Here is a 19239-nt window from a genome sequence, read left to right on the forward strand (position 1 = left end):
GGTTGGTCTCTCTGTTCTATCCAGCCCTTCAGCTGGTTGGGTGAGGCCCACCTACATCATGGAGGATGATCTGCTTTACTCTACGGATTAAGATATAATCTCACCCGAAAATACCCTCCCAGAAGCCTTCCCAGAAAAACATTTGAGCAAATACCTGGGCACCCTGCAGCCCAGTCAAATTGGCACATAAAATTAACCATCCCCAAAAATATACGAATTGGCGAGAAAAATAGAAAGGTAGATTTAAATCCAAATATGTCAGTCATTACACTACACGTAAATGGCCTATATGTTATGGTTAAAGGAGTTCTGTGGTCCTAACGTGACCTCTATATCCTTTGGAGGAGACCGAGCATACTACAGAGGCCTCTGGGCCTAACTTCTCTCCCACATGGGTGAGGTTGAGTGTGTGGACGCGCAGGTCTAGAAGTCAGAGTACTGCTCCCCCAGGTCCCCTCTGGAATGTATTGTTGGATGCGTTAGGCTTTCTCAACACAGGAGAGTAGTACTTCAACTCTAGCACCTTATTTTAACCACTACACTTCTCTTACTCCCTGTTGAAACCGCATTTGTAGTGGAATGGAAAACACACGACTGGTTTTGAAATATTTTGTGCTTGGAAGCATTGGGTGATGGCAGCAACCTCAGTTCATTGATTTTAGCTCCCTCTGCTGTTTCAGCAACATAGATCATTTTGAAAAAACCAAAAAACCAAAACCATAAACCAAAAAAAACCACACCACACCACACACACGTGCACGCACACACACACACAAAACACTTAAGGAGCGGAAAAAACCAGACACTAATAGGAGATTGCCATGGTCTGAACATGTCCCCCCAGGTTCCTGTGTTTAAATCCTAACCAAGGTGAAGGTATTTGGAGGTGGGGCCTTTGTGTGTGATTAGGTCGGAAAGCAGAGCGCTCATGAATGGGATTAGCGGTTATAAAAGAGGCCTAGGCAAGACCCCTCACCTCTTCCACCACATTAAGACACAGTGAAAGGTGCCATCAGTGAGGAAGTGGGCTCTCACCAGACACCGAGTCTGCCAGCACCGTGAGCTTGGACTTCCAGCCTCCAGAACTGCGAGAAATAAATTCTTATGTGTATAAGCCACGCAGCCTGTGGTGTCTTTGTTACAGCAGCCGGAACAGACTAAGACAGGGACAGTAAGGAATATCCCTCAGATTTAGATTTTTAAAAGAAGTAATCTTCAGATGAAAAACTAAATAAGTTATGGAATATACTTTTGAAAAATAGCTACTTTTGTCTTTCATGACTTTTTTCTTTTCATCATGACTAAAAATTATGTCAGCGCTAATAAATATTACCAAGCAGATGATGATAACTTATGGCTTGGAGTTATTTATTCTTCAACAAATATTTCTGGAAAGCCCATTTTGCACATGGTGCTGGGTGCTGAGGATACAGTGGTGAGGAAGAAAGGGTTATTAATAATGCTCTTTTACCTTATAAATCTGCAAGACTTTCTCCCTAATGCTTCTCATGGTCATATTCATTTCCTGGGTAATAGATGAAATCATTAGTAAAATTAATTCACTTTACTGTGGATTTGTTTTTAAAAAGAAAGCCTTGTCTCTGTCTGATCTTCCAACCCATCATTACAGGCAGGAGTGTGTGGCTTAAGAGCACAGACTTGGGCAAGTGTTTTAAACTTTCTGGGCCTCAGTTTTCCTGTATGTATAATTGGGGTGATGAGAATAAATCTACTTCATGTAGGATTGTTGGAATGAAAAATCAGTCAATACATGTAAAATGCTTAAAACAGTGCTTGACATGTAGAAAGCACAAAATAAGTGTAAGCTATTATTTTCATTTGTTTGTGAATTAACTGAGCACCTACTGTGTCTTTCTATCCTTATAAACAAACATATGAAGGGTTTATACTTTGATAATAGTTTATCGTTTCCACTCCCCTTTCTCATTCTTTTCAACAGCAAATTTCCCGAAAGACAAGCCATCTGAATCCTCTTCCCTGTGCCTCCTGACTCCTGTCCTCTGCAGAATCTATATTTCTGAAAGTCACCAATATCCCCAAAGTCCTATAAGAAGTTTCCACGGACCTCCTCCTTCTTGGAGGCATTTGACCCCTGACACATACCTTGCAGCTTCTCTGACACTGTGCTGCCGAGTTCTCCAATCATTTTGACCTTTTTTTCTGTCTCCTTTGCCCTTTCTTTTGTCCCAAGAACAAGGGTTCTTCAAATTTCTGTCCTTGCCTCACTTTCCTTCTTCCTTCTCTATCACTTCCTTGGGAGATATTATCCATTTTCGCTGGGTCAAGCATCACCCCTGGGAGAGGGGGCCTAGTGCAGAAGCTGGGACACCAACAACCCGTTCTCCAGACCCAACGGGGTGTCCGACAATTCAATTCTTTTTTTTTTTCTTTTTCCTTTTGGCTTTTAAAAAAAACAGTTTTATTGAGAATTAATTAATATACCATTCAGCTCATCCATTTCAAGAGTGCAATTCAGTGATTTCTATTATACTCACAGAGTTGCACAGTGATCACCATAATCAACTTTAAAACATTTATAAATAACTCCATTCCAAGGTAGAGTGACATATATTTGCAAACCAAGGATCCAATCTCCATCATGCTTTGGTCATATACAATTACAGTAAACCAGCTTCCGTAAGAAGGACAGTAAAATCTTATGATATGCATCATACTTTCAAGTATTCGTTCACATGTACGAGTTCTTTAGGTAACCCCAATACAACCCTGTGCTGTAATAAGGAGAAAACTGTCCATATTTTATAAATGAGAAAACTAAAACTCAGAAATATTAAATGATGGTATTAATGCATTGCAGAGAGGAACCTAAAATTCAGGTCTCGTGATTCTGAATCCTATAAATCCTGTGCCATTTTTATTGACAATTCAATTCTGACACCAGCTACCTGGAGCTAGTATCAGATTCCACAGATCTAAGGACTTAGTCCCACAAGACTGCTCTCACTTTAGACGCTAGTCGGAAGTCCTTACCCACCTGTACTTCTGACTGACGAGCTATAAATCAGTGGTTCCTGAGACCCCCTCTTCAGGTTTAAGAATTTGCTAGAACAGCTCACAGAACCCAGGGAAACACTTTCCCTAGGTTTACTGGTTTATTATAAAGGATACAAACAGAAAGAGCCCGATGGAAGAAATGCACAGGGCAAGGTGTCGAGGTGGTCCAGAGCTTCCTCGCCTCCCCCGTGTGTCACCCTTCCCAGCCTCAATATGTTTACCAACTGGGACACTTACCAGATCCTGTTATTCCAGAGTGTGTATTGAACTAGACCTCCAGCCACCCAGAGGCTGGTGGGTGGGATGAGATTTCCAACCTTCTAATAACTTGGTCTTCCCGGGGACCAGCCCCATCCTGAGGCTATGTAGGGGCTCCACCCTAAGTGGCCTCATTAACATAAACTTAGATATGATGGGGGGGTTCATTATGAATAACAAAAGACATTCCTATCACTCAGGAAATTCCAAGGACCAGGGACAGAGACCAAACCTATTTCTTATTATACCACAGTCTCCAAGCCAGACTGCCTGGGTTTTTCAATCCAGGCACCATGATTTAGGAATTGCGTGACTTGGGTGCAGTAAGTCATTTCCATGTACCCCAGTTTCCTCATCTGTTAAATGGTGGTAATAATAATAGGACCAACCTACTAGGTTTGTTGTGGGGTTTAAATGAGTTAACAAAAGCGCTTAGAACAGAGCCTGCCACACAGGAAGCGATCTGAAACTGCTGAATTGCTGTTCACTCCTTGCCTCACCCCACAGTAATATAAAATTCTAACCCCTCTGTTGCCTATAGATTAAATTCCAAAGGGCTTTCCAGTTTTTTGCAAAAGCCTCAGGTTCATATCACTCACAGCAAGTAGTTTAATGAGTGTTAGATACAGGTGAGTTTGGTTAGCGTGTCCTTTCTTTACATGGGGAACTTGGGGAGCATAGACCCTGTGTGTGTGTGTGTGTGTGTGTGTGTGTGTGTGTGCGCGCGTGTGCGCGTGCGTGCGCGCGTGCGTGCGCACATGGGTGGCACACCTGCAAGTGGGTGAGTGACATTTAGCGAACTCCGCCCTCTGTTACACAAATATTTAGAAAGAGTATATCTAGACGTTCAGTTTTTCCTATCAGTACATTAATATGTACAGATAAGTTCCAAACCATTCCTTTCAACAAACATGCGGAAAAAATATCTTTCCAAATCAGAAATTGATGAGTGATTTTTGGTAAGATATTTCAATAAATTATATTCCTGGTTGCTGGCAGAATGTCAGTGTTTCCATTAGAAGATGTTATCAAATCCAGATGATATAGGGTAGAGATCATCGTGTTCCATTAAAGCCTTTGAATTCAAGGGTACATGTACCCTGATTTCTCCCAGGGTGTGACATGATTCTCATTGAAACCAGGGTAAAATAAGTTGATTCATTAAACTGATCATGACATGACAGCATGCAATAAATTCAAAGACAAACCCATGCAGGGAAGTCAGGTTGTAAAAACGAATCTGTCTTACATGCCCACGTGTCTTTCCTGTGCAGCTATTTTTGGGTCCATACAGCAGTTTAATTTATGGGGACTCCGAGAACCTTTTCAAGGATCTGCGTGGAATTCCATCCTTCAGGTGTCCTATGCTTCCTCTAAGGAAGTTCAAGTCACACCTATCAAGAATCTTCTCCAGCAACCTATTTAGCCCGAGCTCACTGTTCCTACAGGCTCATCATCATAATCACCTAATGAGTTTTGAGGGGGAAAAAATCCCAGGCCATACTTGTTGAGATTCCCATAAGGGGGTTTTGGAGTAGAGCCCAGTCATTTATAATATTTAAAGTTTCCTAGGGGATTATGATCAGACAGAATTAGAAGCCACTGGTCTTTTTGAACGATCTGTTACTTGACAGAAGGGCAGTAGGTGAGGTCTGGGAAGATCCAGCCTCTCTGAGACCCCACTTTACTGAGAACTCTTCCCTTATCCACAAGGGGTGGGTCTTGACTAGCATAGTTTCAATACCTGCCTTTCTTCTAGGCCATGGTGATCTGACCAAGGGAAGGACCATGTCATAAACTGGGCCAGATTTTTCCTGTCATTTTCTTTAAATTGAGTCACTGAGATTGAAAGAGCTGGAGCAGCAGACACAGAGGAACACGACCCCAAAGGTCCACATGCCCGCTGCTGGGTCGCTGCCGGGTCTCTGCCTTGGCGACCCTGGTTCCCACCTTTCCTGACGCCCACTCTGTTCAACTTTTCCTTGAATTCTGCAAAACACTCTGCATTCGTTTCCTACCAACTGGGCAGCTTAAAACAATAGGAGTTTCTTGTCTCGCAGTTCTGGCGGCCAGAAACCTCAAATCAAGGTGTCGGCAGGCTTGGTTCCTTTCAGAGGCTCCAAGGGAGAAACCTTCCCCTGCGTCTCTCCCAGTGTCCAGCGGCTGCCGGCAATCCTTGGCATGTAGATGCGGCTCTCCGATCTCTGCATCCATCTTTACATTGCCTCCTTCTCTGTGCCTCTGTGTCCTCTCCTCTTCTTATTAGGACACTGGTCGCTGGATTTAGGGCCTCCCTAAATCTGGTGATGATTACCTCTATGAGTCAACTTGCTTAGACCACAGTATCCAGATATTTGTTCAAACACAAGTCTAGATGTCGCTGTGAAGGTATTTTTAGATGAAATTGATGTTTCACTCAGTAGATTTTGAGTAGAGAACCTTCACCTCCATACGGTCGGTGGGCCTCGTCCCATCCGTTGAAGGCTTCAAGAGTCAACAGACTGAGGTCCCTTGAAGAAGCAGGACTTCTGCCAACAGACAGCCTCTGGACTTGAGCTGCAACATCAAGTCTTCCCTGGGCCTCCAGGCTGCTGGCCTGCCCTGCAGATTTCAGACATGCCAGCCTTCACAGTGGTGTGAGACAATGTCTTGAAATAAATCTGTCTCTCTATATGCATCTATATACATCTGCTTGGTTCTATTTCTCTGGAGAAACTGACTAATGCAGGAGGGGTTGGGTGGCCCCATTCCCTACAGCACACACGTGCACACATGCTTCTGGCTGCCATGTGACACCGGTGTTTCCCCCACCCTCCTCTCACAGGTGCCTTTGTTTCCCCCGCCACCAACGGTACGTGGGGTCTGATGTATCTTCTCCACCTCAGTGAGGGCTGGCCTTGCTAGGTACACGTGTGCTGTCACTCTCTCATGTCTCTCTGTCCCCCGCTCCCGTATGCCCTGACACCTGGACAATGGCCCTTGTCCTAAACGCCATCCAGCTGTGCTAACCTGCACTCCATCTTTCAGCACCATGAGCATCACAGATCCATCAGTCCTATCTCCCCTCCCCAGGCTTTGGAACACATTTCTAGGGGAAGCCATTGTTTCTAATCACCTTCAGAATTATCATAAAGACCACCGTTTGGAAAAAATCAGTACATTTTTATGTTCAAATAAATTCTCTTTCTAAGAGACAGATATAAAGACTCCATAGTGTGAATCTTCCTCCTCATCAAGTTATTTCCTGAACTCTTGTACAGACTTTCAGTCATGTGCCTCAGTTTTAATTTTTGATATTCTAATCTTGATGTCAAGTTCACCATCATTTGGAAATTTCAACATTGAACCCACTATCAGCATCTCAGGGGTGCTCACATTTAATTAAAAGCAATCAGGGAAGACACATCTTTAATAGTGTGTTAGTCTATTATTAACCACTTGAGCATATAGTAATTCTAGCCTTCAGGATGAAATGACTTTTATCTTCTCCCTTTTCTGAAAAATCCACAAATTTCCATTAGCTCTTCTTGGTATTTGAACTACTCTCCTTCTGGGGGTAACACTCCATTCTTTTACTACACAACTTCAAAACGTGCTCTTGACCATGACCCGAGAGACCAGGGGGAAATGCAGAGTGACTTTCCCCTTTGAAGATGACACAGTATTTGTCTTTACCTCCTCTCCCTATCTCTTAGAATCCAACCAAAATGGTAACACAATACATTTTTTAAATGAATATATCCATAATAGAGCTGGGAAAGAAGAAAGGGTGTCAACTGTGAAGCAGAATTTGGAGAGAGGCGGGTTCTTGGAATATTGAAAGAAAATGGCATCAGATTTACAAGGGAACCTAGGAAGAGAGAGAAACCCCTCCACACAGGCAGGTGAGAGGACCGTTAGCGGAAGAAGCCATTCTCCCAAAGGGAGCCCCAGAGAAACTTCAAGCTCAGAATCTGCAGTAGCAAACGTGGACTTTAGGTAAAAGAGTGTTTGCAGACTAGAAAGACTGTGGATTGTCCTGCTTCTCTGCCACTTCGCATATAAAACCCTCGTGCATATCAGTAGGAAAAGGATAAACAGTCCAAAGAAGTATTTGTAACAGATACTAACAATCAAAAGAAATACAAATGGCCTTAGGTACATGAAAAGATGCTCAAATTCACTCGAAGTCAGACACATGCAAATGAGAATGACAACAGTACACCCTATTTTACTGACACTCTTCTGCTTCAGTAAGTGTTTGGGGAACAGGCTCTGAACGCTGTTCGTAGAAGTTTAAACGCGCAATCATGAGATAGCAATTTGTCGGCATCTAACAAATGTCACATGTACATAGTCTTTGATACAGCCATGCTTCTAGGACTTTCCTGCAGAAATTCTGACACGTGCAGGAAGTACAAGAATAAACCATGAAACATTGCCTGCAACGGCTAATAATTAGGAACAATCAATGGGAAATGGGTAAATAAATTGTGGTTTATTCCTACCAACATACTGTGTTTCAAAGAATTGACATAGAAAGATCCCTAAGCTACATTGTTAAGTAAAAAAATTAAAAAGCAATATGGGGACGTCCCTGGTGGTGCAGTGGTTAAGAATCCACCTGCCAATGCAGGGGACACGGGTTCGAGCCCTGGTCCGGGAAGATCCCACATGCCGCGGAGCAGCTAAGCCCATGTGCCACAACTACTGAGCCCACATGCTGCAACTACGGAAGCCTGAGCCCCCACAGCCTGTGCCCCACAACAAAAGAAGCCACCGCAATGAGAAGCCTGCACACCACTGGAAAGAGTAGCCCCCACTTGTCACAACTAGAGAAAGCCCGTGTGAAGCAATGAAGACCCAACACAGCCCCAAAATAAAGTTCTCTTTAAAAATAAAAATTAAAAAAATTAAAAAATAAAATAAAAATAAAAAGCAATAAGCAGAACAATTTGGATCATATGATTCATTTAAAATCCACTAGCCACACGTACAACCACACATGCAAACGTACCTGTGTACACATGTAAATGCACAGAGATGGGGTGTGAACTGGGAATCCTTCGGCTGCAATAACTGGACACTTGGCCACAGTGGCTGAAACAAAGGAGGGCTGACATCCTTCAGGTGACAGGGAGCACAGAGGCGGACAGGCCAGAGCTGGCACAGCAGGTGAGTGTGGCCAGCAGGCACCCAGGTCTTCCATCAGGGGCTGTAGATCTGCTCTGCCATCCTTAGAGGGCTGGCTTTTATGCCTCCTCATCAGGAGATAAGGGCTGCTCTGCCAACCTCATTTCCGCCTTCCAGGTAGGAAGAAAAGGAAGGCTAACAGTTGGAGATGTCATCTGTATCAAGACAACAAAAGTTTTTCCACAAAACCTCAGGTTACATCTCATTGCCCAGAATTGAGTCCCACGCCCACCACCTGCTGCAAAGGAGCCTGGGCAACACACGTCCCCTCTCTAGACACAACCAGGGCTCTGTTGGGATGGAAGAGAAGGGGGCAAGTATGGGGGGGACGCAAACGTGTCTCCTGCAGGAAGGCAGCGGAAGCGTGTAGCCAGGGAGAATGCTATCCTCGGAGAGGGGAGAAAGTTAAATTTCCCTTTTGTTTGACATACTTATTTTGTTGCTGATTTTTTTAAATAAATTTATTTATTTACTTATTGGTTGCGCTGGGTCTTCGTTGCTGCACACGGGCTTTCTCTAGCTGCGGAGCGTGGGGGCCACTCGTCGTTGTGGCACGTGGGCTTCTCATTGCGGTGGCTTCTCCAGTTGCAGAGCAGGGGCTCTAGGCATGTGGGCTCAGTAGTTGTGGCTTGAGGGCTCAATGGTTGTGGCTCACGGGCACTACAGCACAGGCTCAGTAGTTGTGGCACACAGGCTTAGTTGCTCCTTGGCATGTGGGATCTTTCCAGCCCAGGGATCGAACCCATGTCCCCTGCATTGGCAGGTGGATTCTTAACCACTGTGCCACCAGGGAAGTCCTTGTTGCTGATTTTAAGTAGTTTCAAACATACAGAAAATCTTCAAGAAGAATGGAAGAAACTTTCCTGAACCATTTGAGAGTAAGTTGCCGACATGATACCCCATTACCCCTGAATTCTTTAGTTTGTAATTTCTACAAATGAGGCCATTCTCCTACCTAAGCGAAATGACCACCATCAAAACCAGGAAATTAACGGTGAAATCGTCACACCACCTAATCCATGGATCTCATTCAAGGGCATTCTTTTCTCTATGACCATATATTGAATTTTCATTGATGATTTTCCTTGATGTCAGCTATTTGAGGGAAAATATAGATTACTTTTATTAAAAAATGTGTCCTTTATATTGTCCTTGAGCAAACAAGGTGAGAGTTTTTCGGAGCAGGTGGGAACGCATGGGTAAAGGAGGAACAGACGCGCAGTCTCTGACCTCAGCGCTCTGTGGAGGGACGCTTGGGCTGGGATCCCAGGAGAAGGACTCGCATCCCCCACGCCCACTCAGTCGCTTTCCCTTTTTATAGAGCAAGCATGAGAGTGGCCTTGCCAACTGGGACACAATGTCTGCCTGGGCATGGGGCAGTCTGAAGTCAGGTGGCAGCTGTTCAGGGAGCTAGTTGTCTGCAGCGCCTGCTGCCAGCACCTGTTGACCTGTGGGAAGTTGCGTTTGGGCACAGCCCCTCCTGCTGGGGGATGGGAAGGCTCCAGACCCATTCAGGTTGTTGCCAGGCAACCTGAGTCTTCAGGGTCAGACAATCCTGTTTGTCTTTCCACAAAGTATATAGACAGTTCATAAAGAAAGCCTATCTTAAGTAAAGTTTAGATTGTTGAGGGAACATTAAATAGGACTTGCTTTTTTAATTTTTTTATTTTTTTGCCTCTCTCCCTTCCATGATTGCTCCCAGAGGTTACGGATTTGAAACAACTTTTAGATGATCTGCACACGCAGTCCTTGCAAGAGAGACCACAGGGATAAACACCCCACGAGCTGATGCTGTGATGATATTGTCCCAAATTAGGAGTAGCCTCAGTGGGGCATGGTGGTTTTACAATCTACTATTTACAGGATGCATAAATACAACTACTCAAGTGGTTGGAGCTGAAGAATGCCACGAAATTCTTTAACTGTTTAATCGTTTAGGGCCGTGTTTCATCATTTCATCTCGAACGTATTTAAATCCATCCTCTACCAACGCCACAGGAAATCTTCCCTCTAGACCTGTGTGTCCAATATGGTGGCCACTAACCACATACGGTTCTGTATATTCAAGTTACAATGAACAAATTTAAGTTAAGGATTTCGTTTCTCAGTCACACCAGCCACATTTCAGATGCTCAATAGTCACATGTCGCTAGTGGCTACCTTACTGGATAATGCAGATACAGAGCGTGTCTATCATCAGAAAGTTATGTTAGTGCTGCTGACCTTTGCCAGGAGACAAACTCTTGAGTGGTCTGATGTCCAAATCATATCAAAAGCCTGTTTAGAGAAGCAATATTTACAGAAGATTGGTGGAAGAGGACCCATTCCTATGGTTTATTTCAGCTTTAGCCTTGAATCAAGCAAGACCATCAACAGCATTTTTGGATCTCAGTGTCTTGGTTCTTTACAGAACTGCTTTCATTGAGCCACATTTTTGGATTTTGTCCAAGAGCTCGTTAAGCTATAACCTCGGGTACTGCTGTGCCAGAAAGCGAAGAATTAATTGCTCAAGTATGATGAGGGCCTATCAAAAGGGTACAAGTGCCAGTTTGATGAGGCATTCCGCCAGCCAAATGTGGGAGAAATTGAGCAACAAAATAAATAGGATAAAACGGATTAGAGAATAAATCCAGCATGGAAATGAGTCCACACCGATGTGCAGAGGAGAATGCTGTACCATAAAATGCCAACAAACAAACACAGAAGGAATGATGAAATTGGAACATCGCCACGGTCATAGCTGTTTCAAGCAAGAATCAGCAGTAAAAGCTAGTGGGGGAAAGTTGTAACAACATATCTGCGTCATATCAGAGTATCTCTTTACAGAATATCTCAATTGTAAAGGTAAGAAATAGTGATTTCAGTGACTTCCCTGGCGGTCCAGTGGTTAAGACACTGCACGATCACGGCAGCAGGCGCAGGTTAATCCCTGGTTGGGAGACGAAGATCCCACATGCCGCATGGTCTGGCCGAAAAAGAAAGAATAGTGACTTCACTGTGGAGAGACCCGGCAGACACGACCTGAAGCAAGTGTTCAGCGTTGACATCATCAGGATAGGAAGAGCAGGCATTCTGTGTCTCCTGACGGGTCACAATGAGAACGTGATCCTACTGAGATACTCGTGCCAAAATAGGACCTGAACCTCATCACGAAGAAACACTGGGCAAACCAAAATCGAGGGACATTTTACAAAGATGTGGCCCACACTGTTCAAAAAGGTCAAGGTCTTTCGAGACAAAGAAAGACTGTGGAAGTGTTCCAGATCAAAGAGCAAAGAGACATGATAACAAAGTGCAAGTCCGATCCTAGATTGGGTCCTGGAGCAGAAAGTTTTGTTCTTTTGCTACAAAGGACATTTGAGAAAAATGATGAAATCGGAAATGATCTGTATGTTAGATGATAGTACTATATCAACGTTCATCTCCTGATTTTGATCAGAGTACTGTGGTTATGTAAAAAAAATCCTTGTCCTTGAAAATACACTGTGAAGTATTTAGGAGTAAAGGGGCATAATGTCTCCAACAGTTCAGAGATATGTATATACGTATGCATGTATGTTGAAAGAAATAGAGAGATTGGGGTGGGGAGGGAGGGAGGAATGGGGGGAGAGAGAGATAAAGTATATATGGTAAAATATAACAAATGCAATATTTGGAGAGTCTGGGTGAAAGTATAAAGAACTTTGTACTATTTTTGCCATTTTCCTCTAGGTCCGAAATTACTTCAAAATGTAAATAAACAAAAAAATAATCTTATGAAACCCATTATCATACTTGTTGTGGGAGGTTTAAACTTCTCTGCATCCCTGCTAGGATACTTAATATGAGAAAAATTTTACAGTGTTAAAGCTAGAAAAGCTTTGATTTCCCCCAAAGACTGCATCATTTCTCTTTTTGCCTGTTAAAAGCATACCTGTTTTCCTTTTCACTTTGAGCTGCATAAGGCTCAGAGCTAAATTTCTGGCTAACGATAGCCACCATACAGGACCCTATAGGAAAAGTTCTGTGTGTTCTATCTATCCCTACTGGTGCTGTGCCTTTTGTATTTCCCTCATCCTGATGTCTTTTTGGTTGTCTGTGTGTTTATATTTCATCTGCCACAAATCCTCTGTGGACCGAGGCAGCAGATACAAAACAACTCCAATTTCAGCATCACTAGATTCTAGGCCCTGTTCTCCATACTGTCCACCCTGTTTTATTTAATGTACACACAACCCCACCAGGTGGCTTCTTGTGCTACTCTCCCCATTTTGCAGATGGGGAGACTGAGGCCCGGAGGTGTTAAGGAGAACACAGGCCCACAAGTTTAGGAAATGGGAGGACTGAGGGTTGAACCTAGGCATTTGGTCCCCACAGCTGCAGGTGTTAACAAAGTGAAACTATGGCCTCTTAAAAGGTGAGAATCAGACAGAGGGCAGGAGGTCGTTTCATTTATGCACAAAGATCCTCTCTGCACAGAGTTTGTTCTCAGGCAAGAGTTAAACCATCTTGGAAATAAACATAAAATTAGCACGTGGAAATACATCATGAGAGAGAGGGAACTTTAGCAAAATAAGGAGTATTTTCCCTGAAAATTTTATGTAAATAGTTCAAATCAATTACATTCATGGAAGATGCACTCATGTTTGATACTGGAGAAGAACTGGGTCAGGCTAGAAAAAATGGTTAGGGAGTCACAGATACATCAAAGATGTCAAAGTAGCAAGATGAGTGGTGATGTTTTCCAGCCTCATTGTTGTTTGGGAAAAAAAGACTGATACAAACTGTGAAGTTAAAACTATCCGTAAGGCGACGGATTGAGTAGAGAAATGCAGCCTTGGGGTCAACTGTTAGAACCTACTAACGATAATCAAAACAGCTGGTGAATTTACTCGCTGATCAGCTCTGGGCGTCTCCCGCCACCACCCAGGCTGGCACATCTGGAGTGGCGGGGGCCCGCAGAGGAGGCTGCCTTCCTGGTGTAAAGAGGCTGGGAAAAGCACCTAGTTCTCTCTTCCCGGAATGCACGTACCCCTGCCACCTGGCTGTCGCCAAACAAGAGCAGGACCTTCTTGTCAATTTATCTCATAAAACCCTGACTTTTCCCTCCATAAAATGTACTGTAAGTTGTAATTATAAGCAAAAGCACTTCTATTTATTTTCAACATAAAAGCTTGCACAGATATAAACAAAGCTATGCCCAGTACCAAAGAAATAGACACCAAGAGCAGAAGTCAGGCACAACATACAGGGTGTCCACCTTGTGAATTTTCCCGTTTTATCACTGAAAGTCCTGTGTCCCGGGAAACCCCAAAGTAGCTTTACCATTCTGTTGTTTCTTTGCTGCTGGTACACACAGGCACCTTTGTGCAGATTAGGAAAGGAGGACCCCTCCTTTTGGCTGACCAGGCAGAAAAGAGTTTTCGTTCTCCTGCGCTGGTGGAAGGCAGTCTCAAGCCTGGGCATGCGCCTTGGCGATTTGTGTGTGACATGGATTTTAAGCTCACTTGAGGCCCTGTGCAAGGCACAAACACACACGATGGTCCTGCTTTGCTGGAATCACAAACGCACGGCCCAGGGCCCTAATGCATGGCTAGGTTTATTTGGCCTGTTTTTAAAATATTTTAATTACCAATGTTTGAAATTCAGGAGTGCCTACATGAAAATACAGATTTTTGGCTTTTCTTTAAAGATCAAGTAATATTCCACCTTCCTTCTCCCATGGCACCAACAGGTTGGAGTCAAGCCAGGCTGCAAATGTTTTGCTCTGCAGGCCTCCATGCTCCCGCTCAGCCCAGTTGTCTCGGACTCAGAGACCAAGTAGAAAGTGTCCTTCCTTCATGGTTTGTGTTGTTTTTCCTAAAGCCGACCAGCTTCATTCATATTGTGACTGTCTAGAACCTGTAGGCTTTTTAAGCATCCAGTCTGTGTGACAGTCTGTCTCTCTGATCACAAGGTGACACACAACAGCAAGTTCAAACCTTACAGGCTCTTGGTTTTAGGCCCAAAAGCAAGAACATCTCTCTGAGTCCCGCCATATCTCACTGCCTGCTCTTGGCTCTTAGCAGGGCCAGACCAAACCTTACAACAGCTCATGGAGGTCTTAAATGTTGTATTTCTGTACTTCGATTTGTTTGCAATCTCACATTTTCACATCTTTAGGGTTATGATGGCTTGAAGGGACGCTAATGGATTCACGTAGTGTTTAGATTTGGGGGAGAGTAAGGCTTCTAGGAGGGCATTGTTCCTGCGTTATGTTTTGGGGAAGATGAAGGAACCCAGGAGCTGGATGATTATTTCAGATCGATGGGCCTGGACAAGGAGGAACAAACCATGCACAGGGTGAGGAAGGAGAATGAGCGGCCGGCACTCCTGAAGACTTTCCTGGCTACGTCTTTCACCCCCTCTACAGAGACAAGCCATTCGTGATGCACATCTTCTATAAGTGCTCAGTCAGAAATATTTGCTGAAATAAAGGTCATCTGTCCTGATGGCTAAATGCCAAGTTGTAGGGATCTCCCGAGGAGTATGAAACAAGCAAATGAATTTATTCTAGAGAAGGAAGACCTGACTCTGACCCGCTATGGGCTTTGACACTCCCTGGCCTTCCGTGGACGTCCAGAAGCCAGTGAGGTCAGGCCCCCCAGTATTCCAGCGCTCCCAGTAGGGCACAAACCTTCCAGGAGCCACTGTCTACGCGAATGTGTCTCTTTTTGAATCAAAGACCAAGCCTGCTGGTCAGCACGGTGCAGTTGGCACCCAGTGAACTGGCAGGTTCTCGGAGGTCCCCAAACGCCATCCGTTTGTGACGCTGGAAAGGCACACTGGCCTGGGCAGGTGACAGGCAATCTGGAATGAATGGAGCCACTGTAAATGGGAACGAAAAGGGTTTCTACCTCAGGTCTGGCACCTATTGAGCATGAAGGTCAGTTATTCAGGAGAAGCTTCGATGTGTGGGTAAGGAGAGAGATGGGGCGGTGAGATGCAGGCGGGTGGGGGGTCAAAGAAGGGATTTTCTTGTTTGCATGGAGATAGCAGAGCACGCATGTTGGCCGAAGGGAAGGATCTGGTAGACAGCAACTGACGACGCAGCGAGAAACAGGTGACTGCAAAGTCCTGGAGAGGCGACAGGACTTAGAATCCAAGTGGGGATGCAGCCTTGGCTAGAATGGAGGTCTTTTACTCAGTGCATCAGGGAACCGCGGTGAACCTGAGTATCCTCGCAGCCCCGGGGGGGGGGGGGGGGCGTGTTAGGGTGATGGCGGGAAAATGAGCTACTTTAAGCAAGTGGTTTTCCCCCAAACTGAGGAGTGGCCTTTACACAGAGGTGTTAATGTGAGTGTTCATGGGCAACGTGGACAGGGAACTTAGGATATGGGCAGGTACAAGGAGGGGGACGGGAAGTGGGAACTTTGGGGTTTCCCAGGAGCACGTGGGCGCTGAGTGTCTATGGAACAGAGGAGGGAGACAGGGAAGGGGGGACCCCCAGGGGGAAGAACAGGTCTCTCTCTGTGGTTTCACTTAGGCCGCCATGCTAGTGCTCAGCTAGTGAGTATTCCCCGGAATCTCTGCCCTAAGTGCTCACAGATTGCCTCTTCCTGATCTAAACTGTAAGTCCTTGCAGAAACCAAATGCTGAGTTCATCAGTGAAGGTCAAGAAAGTACAGTCCTCATGGGGGACGGACGTTAAGACAAGTGCTGGCGAACGTGCCTCAGCCCAATGGCCCAAGGGGGAGGGACCAGGGCCCCCGGCACCAGGTACTGACACGGATTCAGGCGCTTTCTTTGCAGCCAAGCCTGGGACCACTGTCTGCGTGGAGATGCCCGACAGGCCTTTCCTACTAAACTGCTGTCACTCAGCAATTCTCTCACTAATCAATAAAACCACTGAGTATGGAAAAGGGACATTGTTGAAGGGTGAGATTTAGAAAGACAGAGAAAGAAATGTTAAACTGATGATCAGATTGCTTCAGAACGACTTTCGCCTTTTGCTTGCAGAATCACAATGTGGGTGGCAAAACGGAGTATATTTTTGTTTTTTATCACTGACTCAACCCAGTAGCAGAGTAGGGGTTCTGTGTAAAGCATGGTGTGCTTAGAATGACTCAGAGGGACAGCTCAGGTGGGAAACAGTGGGACACTAGCTAATTCTGGAGCTTATTAAAGACACAGGAGGCTTAAATAAAATGCCAGATTCTCCTCTAAATTAGAAGGAAACTACAAATTTAAAGCAAGGCTCCATTTGCTGGCAATGAAAGTGGTAGAATGTGTTTCTTGTGATCTCTTAGCAGAACTCTCAGGGACTCTGTTAGATGGACTGGTATCAGAACAAAGCTCCGGAGACACTCTGGCTGGCTGGCTTGTTAGAATTCACTCCTGCTGACTTCCTGCTATCCCATCTAAGCACTGTTCTGGTTAAGTACAGGATTATTTGATCCGATTCTACTGAAATCCTCACAGGTATTCAAGACAAGCAGCAATTTAGAATTTGGAAAAGTGGTTTTCAATTTTTAGAAAATAGAACTCACAGTACATTTCCCATCACAGCCCAGTATTAAGCACACACTGGTTCTAAAACAAGCTGGAAATGTTTCACAGAAGATTACCTATTCTTAGCGTGTACATTGTATTCTGATCTATTTTACTCTGTTGTGTTCATTTAAAAAAATTGCTGTTGGAAGCCCACTAAGTTGAATTTATACCCACTCATACACTGGGTTGTGAAGCCTGTTAGAAAAACACAGGTTTGGAAAACGCATTTGTCGCCGTAAAAAGGGATGAAATTGGGACATTTGTAGAGACATGGATGGAGCTAGAGACTGTCATACAGAGTGAAGTAAGTCAGAAGAGAAAAACAAACATCGTATAGTAACGCATATATGTGGATTCTAGAAAAATGGTACAGATCAACCGGTTTGCAAGGCACAAATAGAGACACAGATGTAGAGAACAAACATATGGACACCAAGGGGGAAAAGTGGGGGGTGGGGGTGGGGGGGCATGGATTGGGAGATTGGGATTGCCATATATACATTACCAATAAGAAAAAAATATCAAATTTTACACTTTAAATATACGCAGTTTATTGTATGTCAATTATATCTCAATAACAGTTCTTAAAAAAAAAAAAGAAAATAAAAATAAATAAAATGCATTTGTCAAACTAAACCAAACCAAACAAACACATCGATTTCAAGATCAGAGTATTGGCTACCAGAGGGGCAGAGGTCCGGGTGGGGAGGGCAAAATAGGTCAAGTGGGTCTACTGTATGGTGATGGATGGAAACTAAATTTTTGGTGGTGAGCATGCTGTAGGGTCTACAGAAGTAGAAATTTAATGAAACTTATAAACCAATGTTACCTCAATAAAGAAAAAAATTTTTTAATGTATTTTTCTCTATTTCATTTATCTATATAGCGGAATGGTAGACAGCCGAGGTTACAAACTAGAAAACGTTTGATATTGATCTTCAAGGACATCTGATTTGAAGAACAAAGTCGACAAAGATATTTATTTTTAAAATAATAACTGCCACTTATTGCCTACTCTGTACCCGTTATGGTTTTAGGCTCTTTACAAACGTTTTCTCTAATCTTCATAACAGCCTTTCAATTCAAGGTACTGTTTATTACTCCTGACAGGGGAAAAGCCCCAGCCTCACAGAGGATGGCAAGAAGTAAAAGGCTGCAAAGGAGGTGACAAAGCAAGCAAGCTCATGGCCTGGCCACAACTCCATAGTTGCGGGGAGTAAACAAGACTCCATGGACCAGAGTGAGGAAGTTGATTACTCAGCACAGCAAGTGACCGCAGCTCAGCATGATGGAGCCAGCGTCCCTGACCCCACACCCCACGGGATGGGCATGGTGGCTGTGGGTCGTGCTATAGCTACGGAACCCAGGGCCAAGGGCTCGGCACCTTTACAGCAGGAGTGGACAAGCTCGTCTCCTGCCCTGCGGGGTGAGCAGGGCGCATGGCAGTCACGTTGTGCTGGCGGGGTCCTCGGGCCTCGCAGCGGTCTGCTGCGCCCAGCAAGTCCTCATCTTACAGTTGAACTGCTTGAGGCTGAGACACATCATTTACTTAAATTCACACAAATAATGCAGAAGGGTATACCGTTAATACTTCTGCTTGATTCTGATGCAAAGGCCCTTTTCACTCTACCACTGAGTTTACCTTACATTTATAGGATAATTTAAGGAGAATTAATGTCTCTAACAACTGATTTTTTGCAGTTGCTCAGGTCAAGAGCTCAGGAGTCACTCTGCCACCTTGCAGTAGATCCTAAATCCAATCTGGTGCCTTTGATACTGATTAGGGACAAGTAATAATAAGGTACATTATCCACACACACAGGTCATTTCACACACAGACAAGCACAGAAGTGGGAGCCATTCCTAGAGGTGGAATTTCTGGACCAACAGCATTTGCAATTTCAACAGGCAATGCTGAATTGTCTTTCATAAAGGTTGTATAATTTACACTCAAAAAACTGTAGGAGAAAGCCTTTTTCCTCACACCTACCAAAATGGCGTTATCAAACTTTTTAGTCTTTGCCAATCTCACAGGAGAAAAATGGAATCTCATTGCAGATTGGATTTCTCTTATTATGAGAGTGAACATCTTTTTGTCATTTATGTTTCCTTTTCTAAAACTGTCACATTCTTTGCTCATTTTTCTATTGATAATTTCTTCTTGACAATTTCTAAGAGCTGTTTCTATGTATGTTGAAAGTAATTTTTCTTTTGAAAGTGAAATTTTTTTTCAAAAAGAAAAGTAATTTTGTTGTTTGTCTT

This window comes from Hippopotamus amphibius, chromosome 10 (assembly GCF_030028045.1).
Source record: "Hippopotamus amphibius kiboko isolate mHipAmp2 chromosome 10, mHipAmp2.hap2, whole genome shotgun sequence".
NCBI lineage: Eukaryota > Metazoa > Chordata > Mammalia > Artiodactyla > Hippopotamidae > Hippopotamus > Hippopotamus amphibius.